This window comes from Elephas maximus, chromosome 1 (assembly GCF_024166365.1).
Source record: "Elephas maximus indicus isolate mEleMax1 chromosome 1, mEleMax1 primary haplotype, whole genome shotgun sequence".
Lineage (NCBI taxonomy): Eukaryota > Metazoa > Chordata > Mammalia > Proboscidea > Elephantidae > Elephas > Elephas maximus.
Window position 1 is genome coordinate 52,344,142 of NC_064819.1, and position 16,914 is coordinate 52,361,055.

Genomic DNA, 16,914 nt, shown 5'->3' on the forward strand with positions numbered 1-16,914 from the left:
TTGATGCATTGTTCAATTTGCATTTTATAAGATCTTTTTTTAATTTTTCTTTTTTTTTTTTTGGATAATATCTGAGAATGACCTGCTCTTATTTATGTAATATCACTAGGTTGAGAACTATAATACTGTTGGTTTTTCTGCATTAAGATAAGATTAAGATTGTCCTACTTATTGATTCCAATAAGGAAGTTGGTAAGTCTATCTGTTGACATTTTCATGTTTTGTAGGAAGTCACGCATATTCTGAGTTCAACCTCCTGGAATCCACTGTGTTTTAGCCTGTTTATGTGTGTTCATGTGTGTGCATAATGTTTGAACATATAGATTTATTTGCATTTGTATATAAATGTATGTGCATACAGAGTCCAAACATTTTCTTCGATGAGAGTAACAAGGTCTTGTCAATTAGACATTGACATTGTTTTTAGAGTGTCAAGTGCCAGTGGAATATGTAGAAGATTCTCCCAACTCTGTCTTGAAACTATCTATGGCTATTTGCTTGCCTGAAAGTCACTGGAAAAGACGAAAACCCAAATATTTAAAGGAAACCCTGGTGGTGTACTGGTTAAGTGCTATGGCTGCTAACCAAAAGGTCATCAGTTCAAAGCCACAAGGTACTCCTTGGAAACTATGGGGCAGTTCTACTGTGTCCTGTAGGTTCACAATGAATCTTTTGGGTAAAAGATTCAGATTGACCTTGACATCAGTGACCTGAAGTATCATAATACCTCTCAGTTTTAGTGGGGGAGTAAAAGGGACAAGTAATGAAACCTAGCATAGAGATGGCCCATACTGGGTTCACTGGATCTATATATAGAGAGAGTAATGGTAATTTTCTCAGTTCCTAAATGTGTAATTAGAATGGACACACCTGTTGTGGTTGGCAGACTGCCCCTCCTCCCACAGCGTTTATTTGTGCAGTAGGGTAAGAGTTAGCATAATAAAGTCAAGAGAAAGGCTCTGAGATTATGGTCTTCCATGCGTGATAGTAAACCAGAAATGATATTACATGGTAGAGATTAGTGATATACCTAAAGATCTAAAGGTTTCAGGTGTGGTAGTCTCCATTAGATCCATATATAATTCAGTAGTATGACTGCTACAAAAGTCCTTGAGGATGAGAGTATAAGACAACAAACTCAGCCAAGTAGTAAACCTAATTACAAATGTCGGGTTAGATGTGGTGTCTTTGCTAGAGCAGATTAACATGGACACAGGTACATGATTTTTCCCCGTTGATCTGGCAAATGCTTTCCATACTCATCGAGAAGGAGAATTTGCAGTAGTTTATGTTTACGTAGACTAACAAACGTATACATTTCTAGTCTAGACTTAGGACTATGTTAACATTCCTGCATTATGTCATAATCAGAAAAGTTTAGACCATCTAGACTTTCCGCAAAACATCATATTAGAGCACTATATCGATGACGTCATGGTAATAAAACCAGATGAGCAAGAAGTAGCAAGTAAATTGGAGACTTTAGTAAGCATGAACGCTCCAGATGATGGGAGAAAAACTCTAAGAAAATTCAAGGACGTACCTCACCCAAGAAGTTTTCAGGGCTCTAATAACCTGGAGAATGCTGGTACATGCCTTCCAAAGCAAAGATTAATCCATCTGACAACTCCTACAAATAAGATGGAAGCACGTGCCTGTTATGACTCTTTGGATCCTGGAGAATACTGTTCCAACCCATTTTCTAGGTAATATGGAATGCCGTGAAATTTGAGTAGAGCTCAGAGTAGAAAAAGAACTCTTTGACTGGTCCAGGATGTATTGCAAACTGCTCTGTTGTTTGGGTCCTACAACCTGGGGGACCCTATGATATTAGATATATCAATGGTTGGAGAATACAGTGTGAGAAGCTTATGGAAAAGCTCATTAGAAGGATCATGAAAAAAATACTTTGGACTCTGGAAAGACATGTTATCTACAGTGGAGATTTACACATCATTTGGAAAATACTTCCTAGGATGCTCCTGTACCTTGGTAGTGATAGTCTCTGATCTTGGACCATTAAGTGGCCATGGAGTCAGAACGTCTTATCATAAGCTGGATTCTATCAGACTCACCAAATCATAAGGTTGAATGGGTCCAGCAGCAATACATTGTAAAGATGGAAGTAGTATATCTGAAACTGGCATGAGTAGAACCAGAAGGCACAGATAAACTGCAGAACAAGGGAGCACTTTCTCCCATATCATCTACCACTGATCAACTGGTACATTTTCCTCATCTCATATTCATGGCTACACAGTGGTAGGGGGAAGGTGATGTCTAGCTGACAGAGGAGGAAATAGTTTAAACCTGGTCCAAGGATGGATTGTGTTGATATTTGAGTGTAAGCCAAAAAATAGACTATTGCTGCATTATTGCTCCACTCAGTGATGCCCATGAAAGACAATGATGAAGGGCATACTCCTAACAGAGAAAGTGAAATGATACAAGGTAAGAATATATATGGACTCATGGAGAGTTGCAAATGGATTGACTGATTGATAGAAATTTGGAAGGAGAAATATTGACAGATTTAAGACATTGAGGGCTGGGATACAGGCATATAGATAGACTTTTTTTTTTTTTTTTTTTTTTTATAGGCATAGGCTTGAAGTGTGAAGAACTTTGTATTACATTTAACCAGTGGGAAGCCACCATAAAAGAGGCAAAAACAATCCTTATAGATAGACTTTCTCAACCAGTTGACATTAGTTATTTTCTGTCATTGGCTATGCTGCTGCTGGCTCATTGGAGCATGAATACATGGTGGCAGAGATTGAAGTTATGCATGAATATAATCTTATTATTGTTTCTTCCAAATGTTCAAGCTCTCTACAATATAAGCCAACACTAAATCCCAAATATGGCATTACCCCCTGTCATGGATTGAATAGTGTCCCCCCAAAATATGTGTCAGCTTGGCTAGGCCATGATGCCCAGTATTGTGTGATTCTCCACTATTTTGTCATCTGATGTGATTTGCCCATGTGTGGTAAATCCTACCTCTATGATATTAATGAGGTGGGATTATGGGCCATTATGTTAATGAATCACGACTCAATCTACAAGATTAGGTTGTGTTTTAAGTCAATCTCTTTTGAGATATAAAAGAGAGAAGTGAACAGAGACATAAGGGGAACTCAAACCACCAAGAAGGTAGTGCCAGGAGCACAGTGTGTCCTTTGGACCCAGGGCCCCTGTGCAGGGAAGCTCCTAGCCCAAGGAAAGACTGATGACAAGGAGCTTTCTCCAGAGCCCACAGAGAGAGAAAGACTTCCTCTGGAGCTGATGCCCTGAATTTGGACTTCTAGCCTACTAGATTGTGACAGAATAAACTTCTGTTTGTTGAAGCCATCCACTTGTGGTATTTCTGTTATAGCAGCACTAGATGACTAAGGCACCCCTAAAGAGATTAATTAGCCACTTGGTGGCAAGTTGATTAGTTTGACACTTTCCACCCTGGAAAGAGCATCAATTTATCTTGATGGGAATTGATTGACACATGTTCTAGAGAGGGGTTTGTCTTTTTTCCTGTGGGACCTCATCCAACCTCACTATCTTAGGGCTTACAGAGTGTTTGGTCTACTGGCATAGGACATCACATAACATAGCACGAAACCAAGTTGTACAGCACTGATCATGTATAATATGTCACCTATGGTGGTTAAGATTGTGTGTCAACTTGTCTAGGCCATGATTCTCAGTGTTTTGGCAGTTGTATAATGTTGTGATCACTTCTTTGTTGAAATTTGATATGTGATCGCCCCCATGATGGAATCTGCTGAGTGGTACCCATGGGGGCAGAGCCTGTGGCCACTCACCAGCCCCTCAGCCTTCATCTCTCCAGCCTTCCACCACCTATTTCCTTCCTGCTTGCCTTGCCAAGGTTTTTGGCTTGTTCTGGTTCCAGCAGCTGCCTCTTGCCTAACCTTCAGTTCTTGGACTTGAGCTAGCAGCTTACCTGTCCATCTGGGCATTCATGGATTTTCACAGCCTGCGAGCAAGGGTCCTGCTCCCCGACCTACCGATCTTGGTTTCACCAGCTCCTACAGCTACATGAATCAGGGTAAACTTTGCAGTCTTGCCTACTGACCTTGCTATTCTTTGACCTTCACAGCCTGTGAGTGGGAGCCCTGACCATCTTGGATTTACCAGCTTCGCCAGCTCCTGTAGGTCCATGAATTGGGAAAGGTTTCTATCCTGATCTACAGACTTGGGACATTCCAACTTCCACAACCATGTGAGCTGTTTCCTTAATATAAATCCCTCTCTATATATTTATAGGCTTTACTGGTTTTGCTTCTCTAGAGAACCCGGCCTAAGACATCACTCTATCCAGAAGCTGCCAGCCTGATAGATGTGTTAGAAAGAGTTGTAGGGGTACTCCTCAGGTACAACTTGGAGATGACACCCAGCAAGGATGAGGTGTCATCCTCCAGATGCAATGCACATCCTAAATCAATGGCTGCCTGAATAGTGTGCCCTGAGGTTGGTAGAATACAAAAACCTGAAAACCAAATATGGAAGTAGGCATGTTCACTTACCATCACTCCCAGTGACTCACTTAAATAATGTATGCCTCTTCCCCACAAGCCAGAGCTCTGGATGGTTAGAGGTCCTAGTTAACAGAAGAAAAAAAAAATGTTCTCATAGGGAAAACAGCAAGGGCTCCCCCAAATTTAAACTACAGCTGATACTCAGTCACTTCTGAACCCTCATGCAAAGAGATGAGCAGTCAAGAAAAGGAGTCTCCATCTCAGCAGGGGTAATTTCCTCTTACCATCAGGATTTGTTAGGTCTATTTCACATGGTCACAGGGAAGAATATGTTTGGTCTTCAAATAACTCAAGGATGTGACTCTTGAAACTCTCCTATCCAATTTTGACAGAAAATGGACCCATGCAGAACAGCCTTAGTCTGATAAGAGTGCCCAGGCCCCTCAAGGATGAAGAAAGTCTGGGTAATCCTAGGAAGTAAGACACCTAGATCAGTAAAGGTACGAGCCAAATGTAAAAGGAATCTAAAATTAGTGGTAGAAAAGGGAGATGGTGGGTATCAATTGGAGCCCTGGTGGTGCAGTGGTTAATAGCTTGGCTGCTAACTAAGAGGTCAGCAGTTTGAATCTACCAGCTGTTCCTTGGAAATCCTATGGGGCAGTTCTACTCAGTCTTATAGAGTTGCTATGAATTGGAATCGACTTTATGGCAATGGGTTTAGAGTAACAATTCTGATTTCTAGATTAACTGAAGCACCAGAGTTTACTCATTTAAGTTTTTCCAGGAAAAAAACCCAAACAGGAACTTGGAGGATCTGTTCCCAGATGGGGTGAGCTTATCATGCAAGGCAAGTGGATCTCTTCTTATGTAGCTCACTTAGTTCACTGCCATTCTGCATTCTGAACCTGTACTAGTGCATAAGTCAAGTCCCACCATCCCTTGGAGATTTTTTTCCACTAATCAATCCATTGTAATTTTGTTCTTTCCTGGAAACCAATAAAACTCCAGCATTATTTATTTAGTGCCTATCATATACTATGGCAGCCAAAACATCTCAGACCACCACATACCTGACTATATAGAGTATATTTTGTTTTGTTTTTAAATAAAATTCTACCACAAAATATTTCTAGATTTCCTATAGGTGCTTACTTGTGCCCAGAATTGGTTCTGGTTATTGCTTGTCACTCCCTTTCCTCAGCCATGAGCCTTGACAGTAAATCAGATGTGTCTCTCAAAGTCATTGGTCATTGTCTTTCCTACAGATAAGGAGCCACAGATAGGAAAACCTGCTGAGCTCCACGTTGGGGGGTTGGGACCATGGAAGCTATGATGTAGCTCTCTGATACTCTTTGCTAGCCTTACAAAGTAAGGAAGAGAGCCAAAAAGTTTTTCCATCTTTAAATCATGGAATTTAGGTTTTCACAGAAATGTTGCATAAGCCTCAAAATGTAGTAGTATTTTCTTTAAGGTTATTTAATTATTAAAATCAACTCCTATCTTCCAAAGACCATATGTGCACTGGTCAATGAATTGTGATAAGTTATAGTAACAGCAACAACATTGGCCCTCAAACCACCATGCTTCTTTGAAATTCAGGCTGACACTCCTAGATGTTCCTCAACTACACTGATGTAATGAGTTCTCCTTCAGGGCTCCCGCTGTCCCTCCTTAAAACTGAACCTCATCAGAGGCCACTGAAGTCCATTCCACGTATTTATGTCTCTGAAATGTACTATTAGGCAGGTTTTAGTTCTTTCTCCAGCGTATCAGATAGATAAATGGATGGAACTTTCCTGCCGAGGACCAATAGACAAATTATTACAGCTCCAGAGCCTGACCAGCTGAAACAACTTTATACTTACAGTGTTTGGTGAGACTTCAGCTCGATTACCTTGGACATACCATCAGGAAAGACCAATTGCAAGAAAAGGACATCGTGTTTGGTAGACTGCCAATGAAAATGAGGGAAACCCTACATAAGATGAATTGGCAACAACGGTATCAAATGTATCAATGATCATGAAGATGGTGCAAGACTGAGAAACATTTCATTCTGTTATACATAAGGTCACCATGAATTGGAGTTGACTTGATGGAAACTAACAAGGGTCATGTCCAAAGCCAAAACAACCCACTGCTGTTGAGTTGATTCTGACTCACAGCAACCCTGTAGGACACAGTAGAACTACTCCATAGGGTTTCCAAGGCTGTAAATCTTTATGGAATTAGTCTGTCACATCTTTCTCCTGAGGAGCAGCTGGTGGGTTCAAACTACTGACATTTTGGTTAGCAGCAAAGTGCTTAACCACTACACCACCAGGGCTCCTGGAATAGCAACATAGTGGTACTTACAATGTGATTCCTGGACCAGTAGCATTAGCATCACATAGTTAGAGATGAAAAATGATTGGACCTCACTCCAGAACTCCTAAATCAGAAACTCTGGGGCTCAGGGCAAGCAAGGTATCCTGAATGACAAGTCCTCTGAATGATTCTAATGCATGTTCGAGAACCACTGACTTACAATGTATTGTGTTATCCTCACCACCACCCCACCTCAAATCATTTTTACAATCTTTGAATGGGTTCATGAAAGGTATGAATCATATCTTGCTGTATTTACTTAGTAAATATTTATTCAGCTTCAATGTTAGCCAAGAAACACTGCCAATCACTGAAGTAAATATAAAGGTGAATCCATGATTCCCTTCCCACTCAGAAAAATACAGAAGCACGAATACATTGCAAACAATTTTGGGCAGCTTAGGGGTTCTCTGAAACACATCCAGGGAAATAAGGCCAAGATATCCTTTAGTTCCAGAGAAGAGACCCGGCTTCTATATAAACTGCCAAAAGGTAGAGTAAATATGTAGTTTAGAACAAACAAACAATCAAAGAACAGATACAGACATAGGAAAGTTCAATGTAATGAGAGATGACCTTCAGATGCTGGAGGACAGAAGAAGGTAGAAAGATAAACTCATAATTATTGATGAACTATTGTATTCCAGACAGTAGCCGAGCACTGATCCACTGAGCCACCAGGGCTCCTTGACGCTGTGTTCCCAAAACCAAACCCGTTGCTGCTGAGTCAATTCAAACTCATAGCAACCCCATAGGGTTTCCAAGTCTGTAAATCTTTACAGAAGCAGACTGCCACATCTTTCTCCTGGTGAAGCTGCTGGTGGGTTCTAACTGCCAACATTTTGGTTGGCAGCAGAGTGCTTAACAACTTTGCCACTAGGGCTCCCTTGACACTGGGTTAAAAAAAAAAAAACTGGGTTAGCTACTTTTAATTTGAAAAGAAATACCAAGACCGCCAGCCACCCATACAGGTAAGAGTCAGATAGAATGTCAACCTAAAGAAATCAATTGTGTGGTTACTATGAAGATAGCAGGCAAGTAAAAAATCATCACCCTGCTTGTGAATATTTAAGGGTCCATTAGATGTTGCAGGACCAGTGCTCAATAATAACATTGTATGATAATAATTCAACAAAACAAACAAAAACAGTGCTAGTGGATCGACTAGGACTAGACTTTCCAGTTCTTTGAGTTTCTTCCTTGAAATGAGGATTGATCCCTTTTGGAATAAATCCCTGGTGTTTTGGAAACTTGGTGGGATGAAGAGGAGACCTCAATAAGGAAATTCTGAACTTCTCACTAATAGAAAGATATTATCACTGTACCTATATATATATGACGAGTCAAAAATCCCTCATTTCTCCATATCAAAGTAAGATACCTCTTATCATCCTCACTGTAAAGAGAAGACAGTCACAAAAATATTTAACTACAGTGCTAACTGGCACATTGTTGGTAAATGACAAAGACAGGAACAGAGCTTGCATCTCTGACCTCAAGATAAATTTTTTAAATTATAGGTTGGATATTAGTTGCATCCAGAAAATTGGGTAGATTCTGGAAAAGAGGACTAGATAACAAATGGTTTTGAGGCACAATTTAGAGCACAAAATAGTTCCTTTAGATAAGGGATCAATTATTAGAAGTTATGGTATGAGTTGGAGGTTGGGGGGTAGTTCTAGGACTTCAGGAAGGATTTCTTCACTACACGATTGACAAACTTCATAATCTAGGAATCAGTCATACCTCTTTTTCAAATTTAAATTGCCCTGCTTCCCATAATTTTCTCATTTCAATGTTTTGCTTTATTCACTGGTTAAAACTAATCTTGTCTAAAAGTATTAAAACATATGCACCTTCATTTGTTAAATAATTTTTTATTGCACTTTAGATGAAGGTTTACAGAACAAATTAGTTTCTCATGAAACAGTTAATACATGTGTTGTTTTGTGACATTGGTTGCCAACTCCACAACATGCCAACACTCTCCCCTTCTTGACCTTGGGTTCCCTATTACCAGCTTTTCCGTTCCCTTCTGCCTTCTCTTTCTTGCCCCTGGGCTGTTGTGCCCATTTAATGTCATTTTGTTTTATGGGCCTGTCTAATCTTCGACTGAAGAGTGACTTCTGTACTGAGTTGAAGGGGTGTCCAGGGGCCATGCTCTCTGGGTTTCTCCAGTCTCTATCAGACCAGTAAGTCTGTTTTGTGTGTGTGTGTGTGTGTGAGTTAGAATTTTGTTCTACATTTTTCTTCAGCCCTGTCCAGAACTCTTGTTGTGAGCCCTGTCAGAGCAGTCTGTGGTGATAGCCAAGCACCATCTAGTTGTGCTGGACTCAGTCTGGTGGAGGCTGCGGTACTTGTGGCATTAGTCCTTTGGAGTAATCTTTGCCTTATGTCTTTGGCTTTCTTCATTCTCCCTTGCTTAAGATGAGGTGGGACCAGGGGAGTATCTTAGATGGCCACTCACAAGCTTTTAAGACCCCAGACACTACTCGTCAAAACTGCATTATGCAAATTGAGCTAGATGTTCCCTGAGACCATGGTCCCCAGCACTCAAAGAGTTTGGATGAATCTATGAAGCTTCCATGTCCTTGCCTTGGTTAAGTTGTGCTGATTTTCCCAGTATTGTGTACTATCCGGAAACCCTGGTGGTGTAGTGGTTAAGTGTTACAGCTGGTAACCGAGAGGTTGGCAGTTCAAATCTGCCAGGGCACTCCTTGGAAACTCTGTGGGGCAGTTCTACTCTGTCTTATAGGGTCGCTATGAGTCGGAATCAACTCAACAGCAATGGGTTTGTTTTTATGGTTTAATGCCCTCCAGATTCATCCATATCGTGAGATGTTTCCTGAATTCGTCATTGTTCTTTATTGTTGTGTAGTATTCCATTGTGTGTTTATACCATAGTTTGATCCACTCGTCTGTCAAGGGGCATTTAGGTTGTTTCCACCTTTTTGCTATTGTGAATAGTGCTGCAATGAACATGGGTGTGCATATGTCTATTTGGGTGACAGCTGTTATTTCTCAAGGATATATTCCTAGGAGTGGGATTGCTGGCTGTTATGTTATTTCTACTTCTAACTTTTTAAGGAAGCGCCATATCTTCTTCCAAAATGGTTGTACTGTTTTACACTCCCACCAGCAGTGCATAAGAGTTTCAATCTCCCTGCAGCCTCTCCAACATTTGTTATGTTTTGTTTTTTTGATTAGTGCCAATAATGTTGGAGTGATATGGTATCTCCTTGTTGTTTTGATTTGCATTTCTCTAACAGCTAGTGATCACGAGCATTTCCTCATGTGTCTATTAGCTGCCGGAATATCTTTGTTGAACTGTCTGTTTATATATTCTTTGTCCATTTTTTAATTGGATTATTTATCTTTTTGTTGTAGAGGTGTTGGATTTTCCTACAGATTTTAGAAATTAGACCTTTGTTGGATTTGTCGTAGCTAAAATTTTTTTCCCAGTCTGTCGGGTCTCTTTTTACTCTTTTGGTGAGCATAAGTGTTTAATTTTTAGAAGACCCCAGTTACTTAGGTTATTTTCTGGTGTTTGTGTATTGTTAGTTATGGTTTGTATCCTATTTATGTCATGTATTAGGGCCTAAATAATTTTTGAAACACAATTTCAAGCAAAACTTTAAATCTTTCCTTGATTTATATCATTCAATTCAAGGTATAATCTTAAGTAAATTTACATAAAAAAATTTACATAGACTGGGCTAAAATACCTGGCAGAAGTCAAGGTCTTATGATATTCTGGTATAGGTAGCTGTTGAATAGTTTTCATAACAAGTTCACTTTTGGATGACACTTTTGGTAGCTCCCTATAAAGTTAAAAATAACAGAAAACATTTCTTCTTGGGTTGGTGTGCTTGTAAGCAGAAACAAGAAGCAAGGAACACCACAGAAGAACAGTAAAAAAGTGGTGTTAAACAGGAAAAATTGATAACAGACATCTCACTTTGATTTTAGGAAACCCTGGTGGCATAGTGGTTAAGAGCTACAGCTGCTAAGCAAAAGGCCAAAGGGCCGGCAGTTCAAATCCATCAGGCGCTTCTTGGAAACTCTATGAGGTAGTTCTATCCTGTCTTCTAGGGCCACTATGAGGTGGAATGGACTCAGTGGCATTGGGTTTGGTTTTAGTTTACTTTGATTTTAAGTTTTTTCTCATTCACAAAACTAAATGTTAATCATATAAAGCCTGATCCAAACTGCCAAAGCCTATCAGAAACTGCTCTATAGCAATGCAAATTTGTCTTATCCTGCTATAAAAGGATAGTCATCAAACCATTACCTTCTAATTTAAATCTCAAAAAGCCTCATGGCTGCAGGTGGGTAGAGGGCCAAATTATTGCAGCCAAGCCAGAAGTAAACTGTTTATCTCTGTAAAGGGGGAAGGCAGGATTCAATCAATCATGCTGAGATTAGCCAATGGTTGATCTTCTATATTTCTCCTTCTTCTTCTCAGTGGCTTCACTGGGGGGATGTAGGGAAGGGCGTTGCAAATCACACCAGGTGACACTGTCAGAGGGGGTGACTCGAAAATGACTGTCCATGAAATTTTTGTGCAGTGTTTTAGCAGAAAGTTATTTTTTTGAATAAAAATAACCCTGTAGTTAGTTATGACAATAAAAACATTTTTCATAATCCTGGCTTACGTGTATCAGTATACCAAGAAGGCTAAAACTGTATGCTAGTTTATTTTTTGTGACTACAGAGTCACTATACCAAAAATAATTGGTCGATGTTCAACCATTTCAGGAGTTGGCATATGATCAGGAACCAATGGTACTGAAGGAAGAAGTCCAAGCTGCATTGAAGGCATTGGAGAAAAACAATCCTTCTGGATTTGGCAGAATAAAAATTGAGATGTTTCAACAAATGGATGCAATGCTGGAAGTGCTCACTCATCTATGTGAAGAAATGTGGAAGACAGCTACCTGGCCAACTGACTGGAAGAGATCCATATTTATGCCCATTCCAAAGAAAGGTGATCCAACCAAATGCGGAAATTATCCAACAATGTCATTAATCTCACCCGCAAGTAAAATTTTGCCGAAGATCATTCGAAAGTGGCTGTGCCAGTTTATTGGCAGGGATATGCCAGAAATTCAAGCCGGTTTAAGAGGAGGATATGGAAAGAGGGGTACGATTGCTGAAGTCAGCTGGATCCTGGATGAAAGCAAAGAATACCAGAAAGATGTTTACCTGTGTTTTATTGACTATGCAAAGGCATTTGACTGGGTGGATAATAACAAATTATAGATAACACTGCAGAGACTGGGAATTCCACAACACTTAATTGTGCTCATGAGGAACCTTTACATAGATCAAGAGGCAGTTGTTTGAACAGTACAAGGGGATACCGTGTGGTTTAAAGTGAGGAAAGGTGTGTGTTAGGGTTGTATCCTTTCACTATACCTATTCAATCTGTATGCTGAGCAAATAATCCAAGAAGCTGGACTATATGAAGAAGAACGGGGCATCAGGATTTGAAGAAGATGCAATAACAACCTGTGTTATGCATATGATGCAACCATGCTGCTGAAAATGAAGTGGGCTTGAAGTATTCACTGATGAAGATCAAAGACCACAGCATTCAGTATGGATTACACTTCAACATAAAACAAAAATCCTCACAACTGGACTATAAACAGAGAAAAGACTGAGGTTGCCAAGGATTTCATTTTACTTGGATCCGTAATTAACACCCATGGAACCAGCAGTCAAGAAATCAAAAGATGCAATGCATTGGGCAAATTGGCTGCAAGAGATCTCTTTAAAGTGTTGAAAAGCAAAGATATCACCTTGAAAACCAATGTACGCTGGACCCAAGCCATGGTGTTTTTAATAGCCGCATATGGATGTGAAAGATGGACAATGAATAAGCAGGACCAAAGAAGAGTTGATGCCTTTGAATTGTGGTGTTGGTGAAGAATGTTGAATATACCATGGACTGCCAAAACAACAAACGAATCTGTCTTGGAAGAAGTACAGCCATAATTCTCCCTTAGAAGCAAAGATGGGGAGACTGTTCTCGCATGCTTTGGACATACTATCTGTAGGATCAGTTCCTAGAGAATGACATCATGCCTGGTAAAGTAGAGGGTCAATGAAAAAGAGGAAGACCTTCAACAAGGTGGATTGACACAGTGGCTGTGACAATGGGCTCAAGCATAACAATGATTGTGAGGATGGCCAGGACCAGGCGGTGTTTCATGCTGCTGTACTTAGGGTCGCTATGAGTCAGGACAGACTGGACAGCACCTAATAACAACAATGTGCTCCAGTCAGAGCTGTCATTTCCCGACTTCAATGATGCTCCCAGCCACATGGTTTCATCTGCATCCCTTAGAAATGCGCCTTGTTGTTTTCATTGCTGTCTGTGTGTTTATAGTCACAGATTTTGTCAAGTTTTCTGGTATTTTAGCTACAACGTTGTGGCAATTAGTATTTGTGAACCTGTATCAGTAACTTTTTTGAGAACGTAATAGTAATTAAAGAAAAAGGAGAAAAATTAAAAAAAATCCTTCTGCTCAGTTACTAATAATGCTGTAAGTAATAATGTTGTGAATCAATGTAGAAAGATTTTACAAAAACGATTTTGTTGTTGGCATTCAAATAATCTAAAAAGTATTATATTTAAGCAATTTAGAATTATATTTAACACATTATTCTATGATTAAAATTGATAATAAACTTATGTGTATAACAATTACTGATTATATAACTCTTTGGTAACTAGAGAAATTGGCAGGTTAAAACATGAAGTGGGAGAAATGCTATGCTTCTTGATACATGTTTAGAAATAGAACTTAAAACATAAATTCAGGTTTTTAAAAAAATTTTAGTCTTTTTAACATTTTCTTTAAAACCATCAGTGTCTTGCAAATATATACCTGACTGCAATGAAATGTTCAGGGTTTAAGTTTGAATTATGGCTTAGTAAAATAGCAACACATTAAAAAATGAATTGGCAAAAGGCATCGATTTTGATGAAGTCATTCACAGGTTCTCAGCTTTGAAGAGCAGGAAAGGAAAGTTCTGATTTAGTCCAAATGCTCACTAAGCACTGCAATGTTTGTGGATTTGTTCCTGTTTATTTTTGTGGTGTTATCTCATTTATGAATACATTTCCAGATGCATTTGTCCACAACTGCTACGTTATTTGGGCCATTATCGATTATGCAAACGTAATCCGTTAATGTATCTCATGTAACAGTAAAGTTTAATGTTAAAATGAACATAATTTTGACATAGTTCTTAAATGTTTTTACTTCCAATTCTATTGCATTCTTACCCAATTTTCACTTTAACCACATGAAACTATGTAAATGTAAATACACGTAGGCTATACATGTGATATTGTAATTTAAAGGTGTAATTTTAATTTTGCTAGTTGTTTATGTCAATGCTATTGCTCTTACATTCAGTGATACACGAGAATTATGATTTACAAAGAACATTGGTACAAAAAATATTACTAAGGGTTCTATAAGGTCCAGTAGGGGAGGAGGTACGGTGGAGAGGTGACACCATGAGTACCACACTGGGCGATATCAACCCTAGTGACCCCACTGCCTCTTCTCTTTATAAGACCCATTGTACCTACCTTCTCTGAGCCATTTGCTTTTTCTGGAATCAAAATGGTCTCTCTATGTGCATACAGAGTAACTGCTCAGAATAAACCTTATGTTCAAATTTTGGTGAGTTTTGATTATTTTTAATAGTAACCACAATGGTTAAGACCATGTGTGATACATTACCTGCTTTACAAATCTGGCTAGAATTCACTTTTTATATTGCAAGTAGATTTAGAGAAAAGGCTACCTGGGTATATATTTCTATAACCCTCCTCTTCAACACAGGCCTTTCCCTAACTTCTATATTCAAAGCCAAGTAAAATAATTACTGTGAAAATGGTAAAACATGTATATATATATATTTTTTTATATATTTGTCTTACTTATCTAGTGCTGCTATACCAGAAATACCACAAGTGGATGTTTTTTACAAAGGGAAATTTATTCTGTCACAGTCTAGTAGGCTAGAAGTCCAAATTCAGGGATCAGCTCTAGGGGAAGGCTTTCTGTTTCTGTTGGCTCTAAAGGAAAGTCCTTGTCATCAGTCTACCACTGGACTAGGAGCTTCTCAGAGCAAGGGCCCTGAGTACAAAGGAAGCAATCTTTTCCTGGCACTACTTTCTTGGTGGTATGAGATCCCCTGTCTCTCTGATCACTTCTCTCTTTTGTATCTCAAAAGAGATTGATTTAATACACAATCTAATCTTGTAGATTGAGTCTTGCCTCATTAACATAACTGCAGCTAATCCCACTTCATTAACCTCATTGTTGTTGTTTGCTACCAAGTTGATTCCAACTCATAGAGACCCTATAGGACAGAGTAGAACAACCCTATAGGGTAGAGGTAGAATTTATAACACACAGGAAAATCACATCAGATGACAAAATGGTAGACAATCACAATACTAGGAATCATGGCTTAGCCAAGTTGACATCCATTTTTTGGGTGGACACAATTCAATCCGTAACAATATTTATGTATAATATATCTGAGCATGTATATATACATTATGAGAGAGAGAGAGAAAGGAGCCCCGGTGAAGCAATGGTTAAGAGCTCAGCTGTGAGCCAAAGGTCAGTGGTTTGAATCCACCAGCTCTTCCTTGGAGGAAGGATGTGGTAGTCTGTTTCCATAAAGATTTACAGCCTTGGAATCCCTGTGGTACAGTTGTACCCTGTCCTATAGGGTTGCTATGAGTCAGAATAGACTAGATGGCAAATGGTTTGTTTACATATATATCTATATATATAGATATGGACAAAAAAAAATACATATACATGAGGCTAAATCACAAAACATTGCTAATAGGGTTCCAGTTCATACGTGCATGGTTTATTCCAAACAAAATGTGTTTAAACAGTTTCTGCCATCAGTGGTTGGCTGCAGTCAAGTCCTCTCAGTGTTACACTTGTCTTAGTCTTGTTAGGGTGTTTACAAAAAAAAAAAAAAAGGATACTTTTTGTACCATGGAAAAAAAAGATGTTGAGGTCAGGGCTGATATCAAACTTTTAACAAAACTCTGGGGGACATCTTCCCAAATCATTGAAGCTTTGCAACAAGTTAACGGGAATGCTGCCCCACATAAGACAACAGTTTTTAGTTGGATCAAGCATTTTAAGGAAGGTTGGGAAGGCCTCAAAGATGAGCCAAGAGAGGGAAGACTGCCTAGAAGGTTATGATAACTGTTTTTTTAGGACCCCAAAGGGATAATCCTGGTATATTTTCTCAAAGGACACAGGACGATCATGGAGGCTTATTATGAAGAAGTTGTAAGAAAATTGAAAACTGCATCGGTAATAAAAAGGCCAGGAATATTGCATGGAGGAATTTTGTTCCATCACGACAATACACCTCCTCATTATTCAAGAGTAGCAAGGGCTGTCCTATGAGAATTTCACTGGGAACCTTACCCTATCCAGCCTACTTCCCTGATCTTGCCCTTCAGACTTCTTTTTGTTCCCAAAACTTGAAGAACATTTAAAAGGAAGATGATTTGAGTCTCTTGAGGATGTCAAAATTGCCATTTTGATGTAGAGTAAATCTAAGAGGGTGGAATTCTTCAGGGAAGGGTTAGAGAGATGGAAACACCACCTTCAGAAGTTTAAAACCTAGATGTGTGGAGAAACAATAGCTTCACATTTTGATATTTTTGTTTAAGAAAGATGTCTATGATTTTGTAGCAATGCTTTTTGACTTACCCTCATATATATTTATAACACCCTGGGTTGTACAAATGCTTAACCCACTTGGCTGCTAATTGAAAAGATGGAGATTTGAGTCCACCCAAAAGTATCTTAAAAGAAAGATGTGGTGATCTACTTCCAAAAATTCAGCCATTGAAAATCATACCTTAGGCAAACTGCCTATACTTTGAGAGTTCACAGAAATATTAAAATAGGGTGAGTGATACCTATTTTACTGAGTCGTTATGAGACTAATAAAATGATGAGTACAAAGAACATGACAGAGT

At 39.1% G+C, this 16,914-nt stretch overlaps 1 pseudogene; it reads left to right on the top strand.

The window, feature by feature from the left end:
* The first annotated feature begins 1,434 nt into the window (after window positions 1-1,434).
* Window positions 1,435-16,914, top strand: part of LOC126059095 (NADPH--cytochrome P450 reductase-like) — a 53,180-nt pseudogene continuing 37,700 nt past the window's right edge.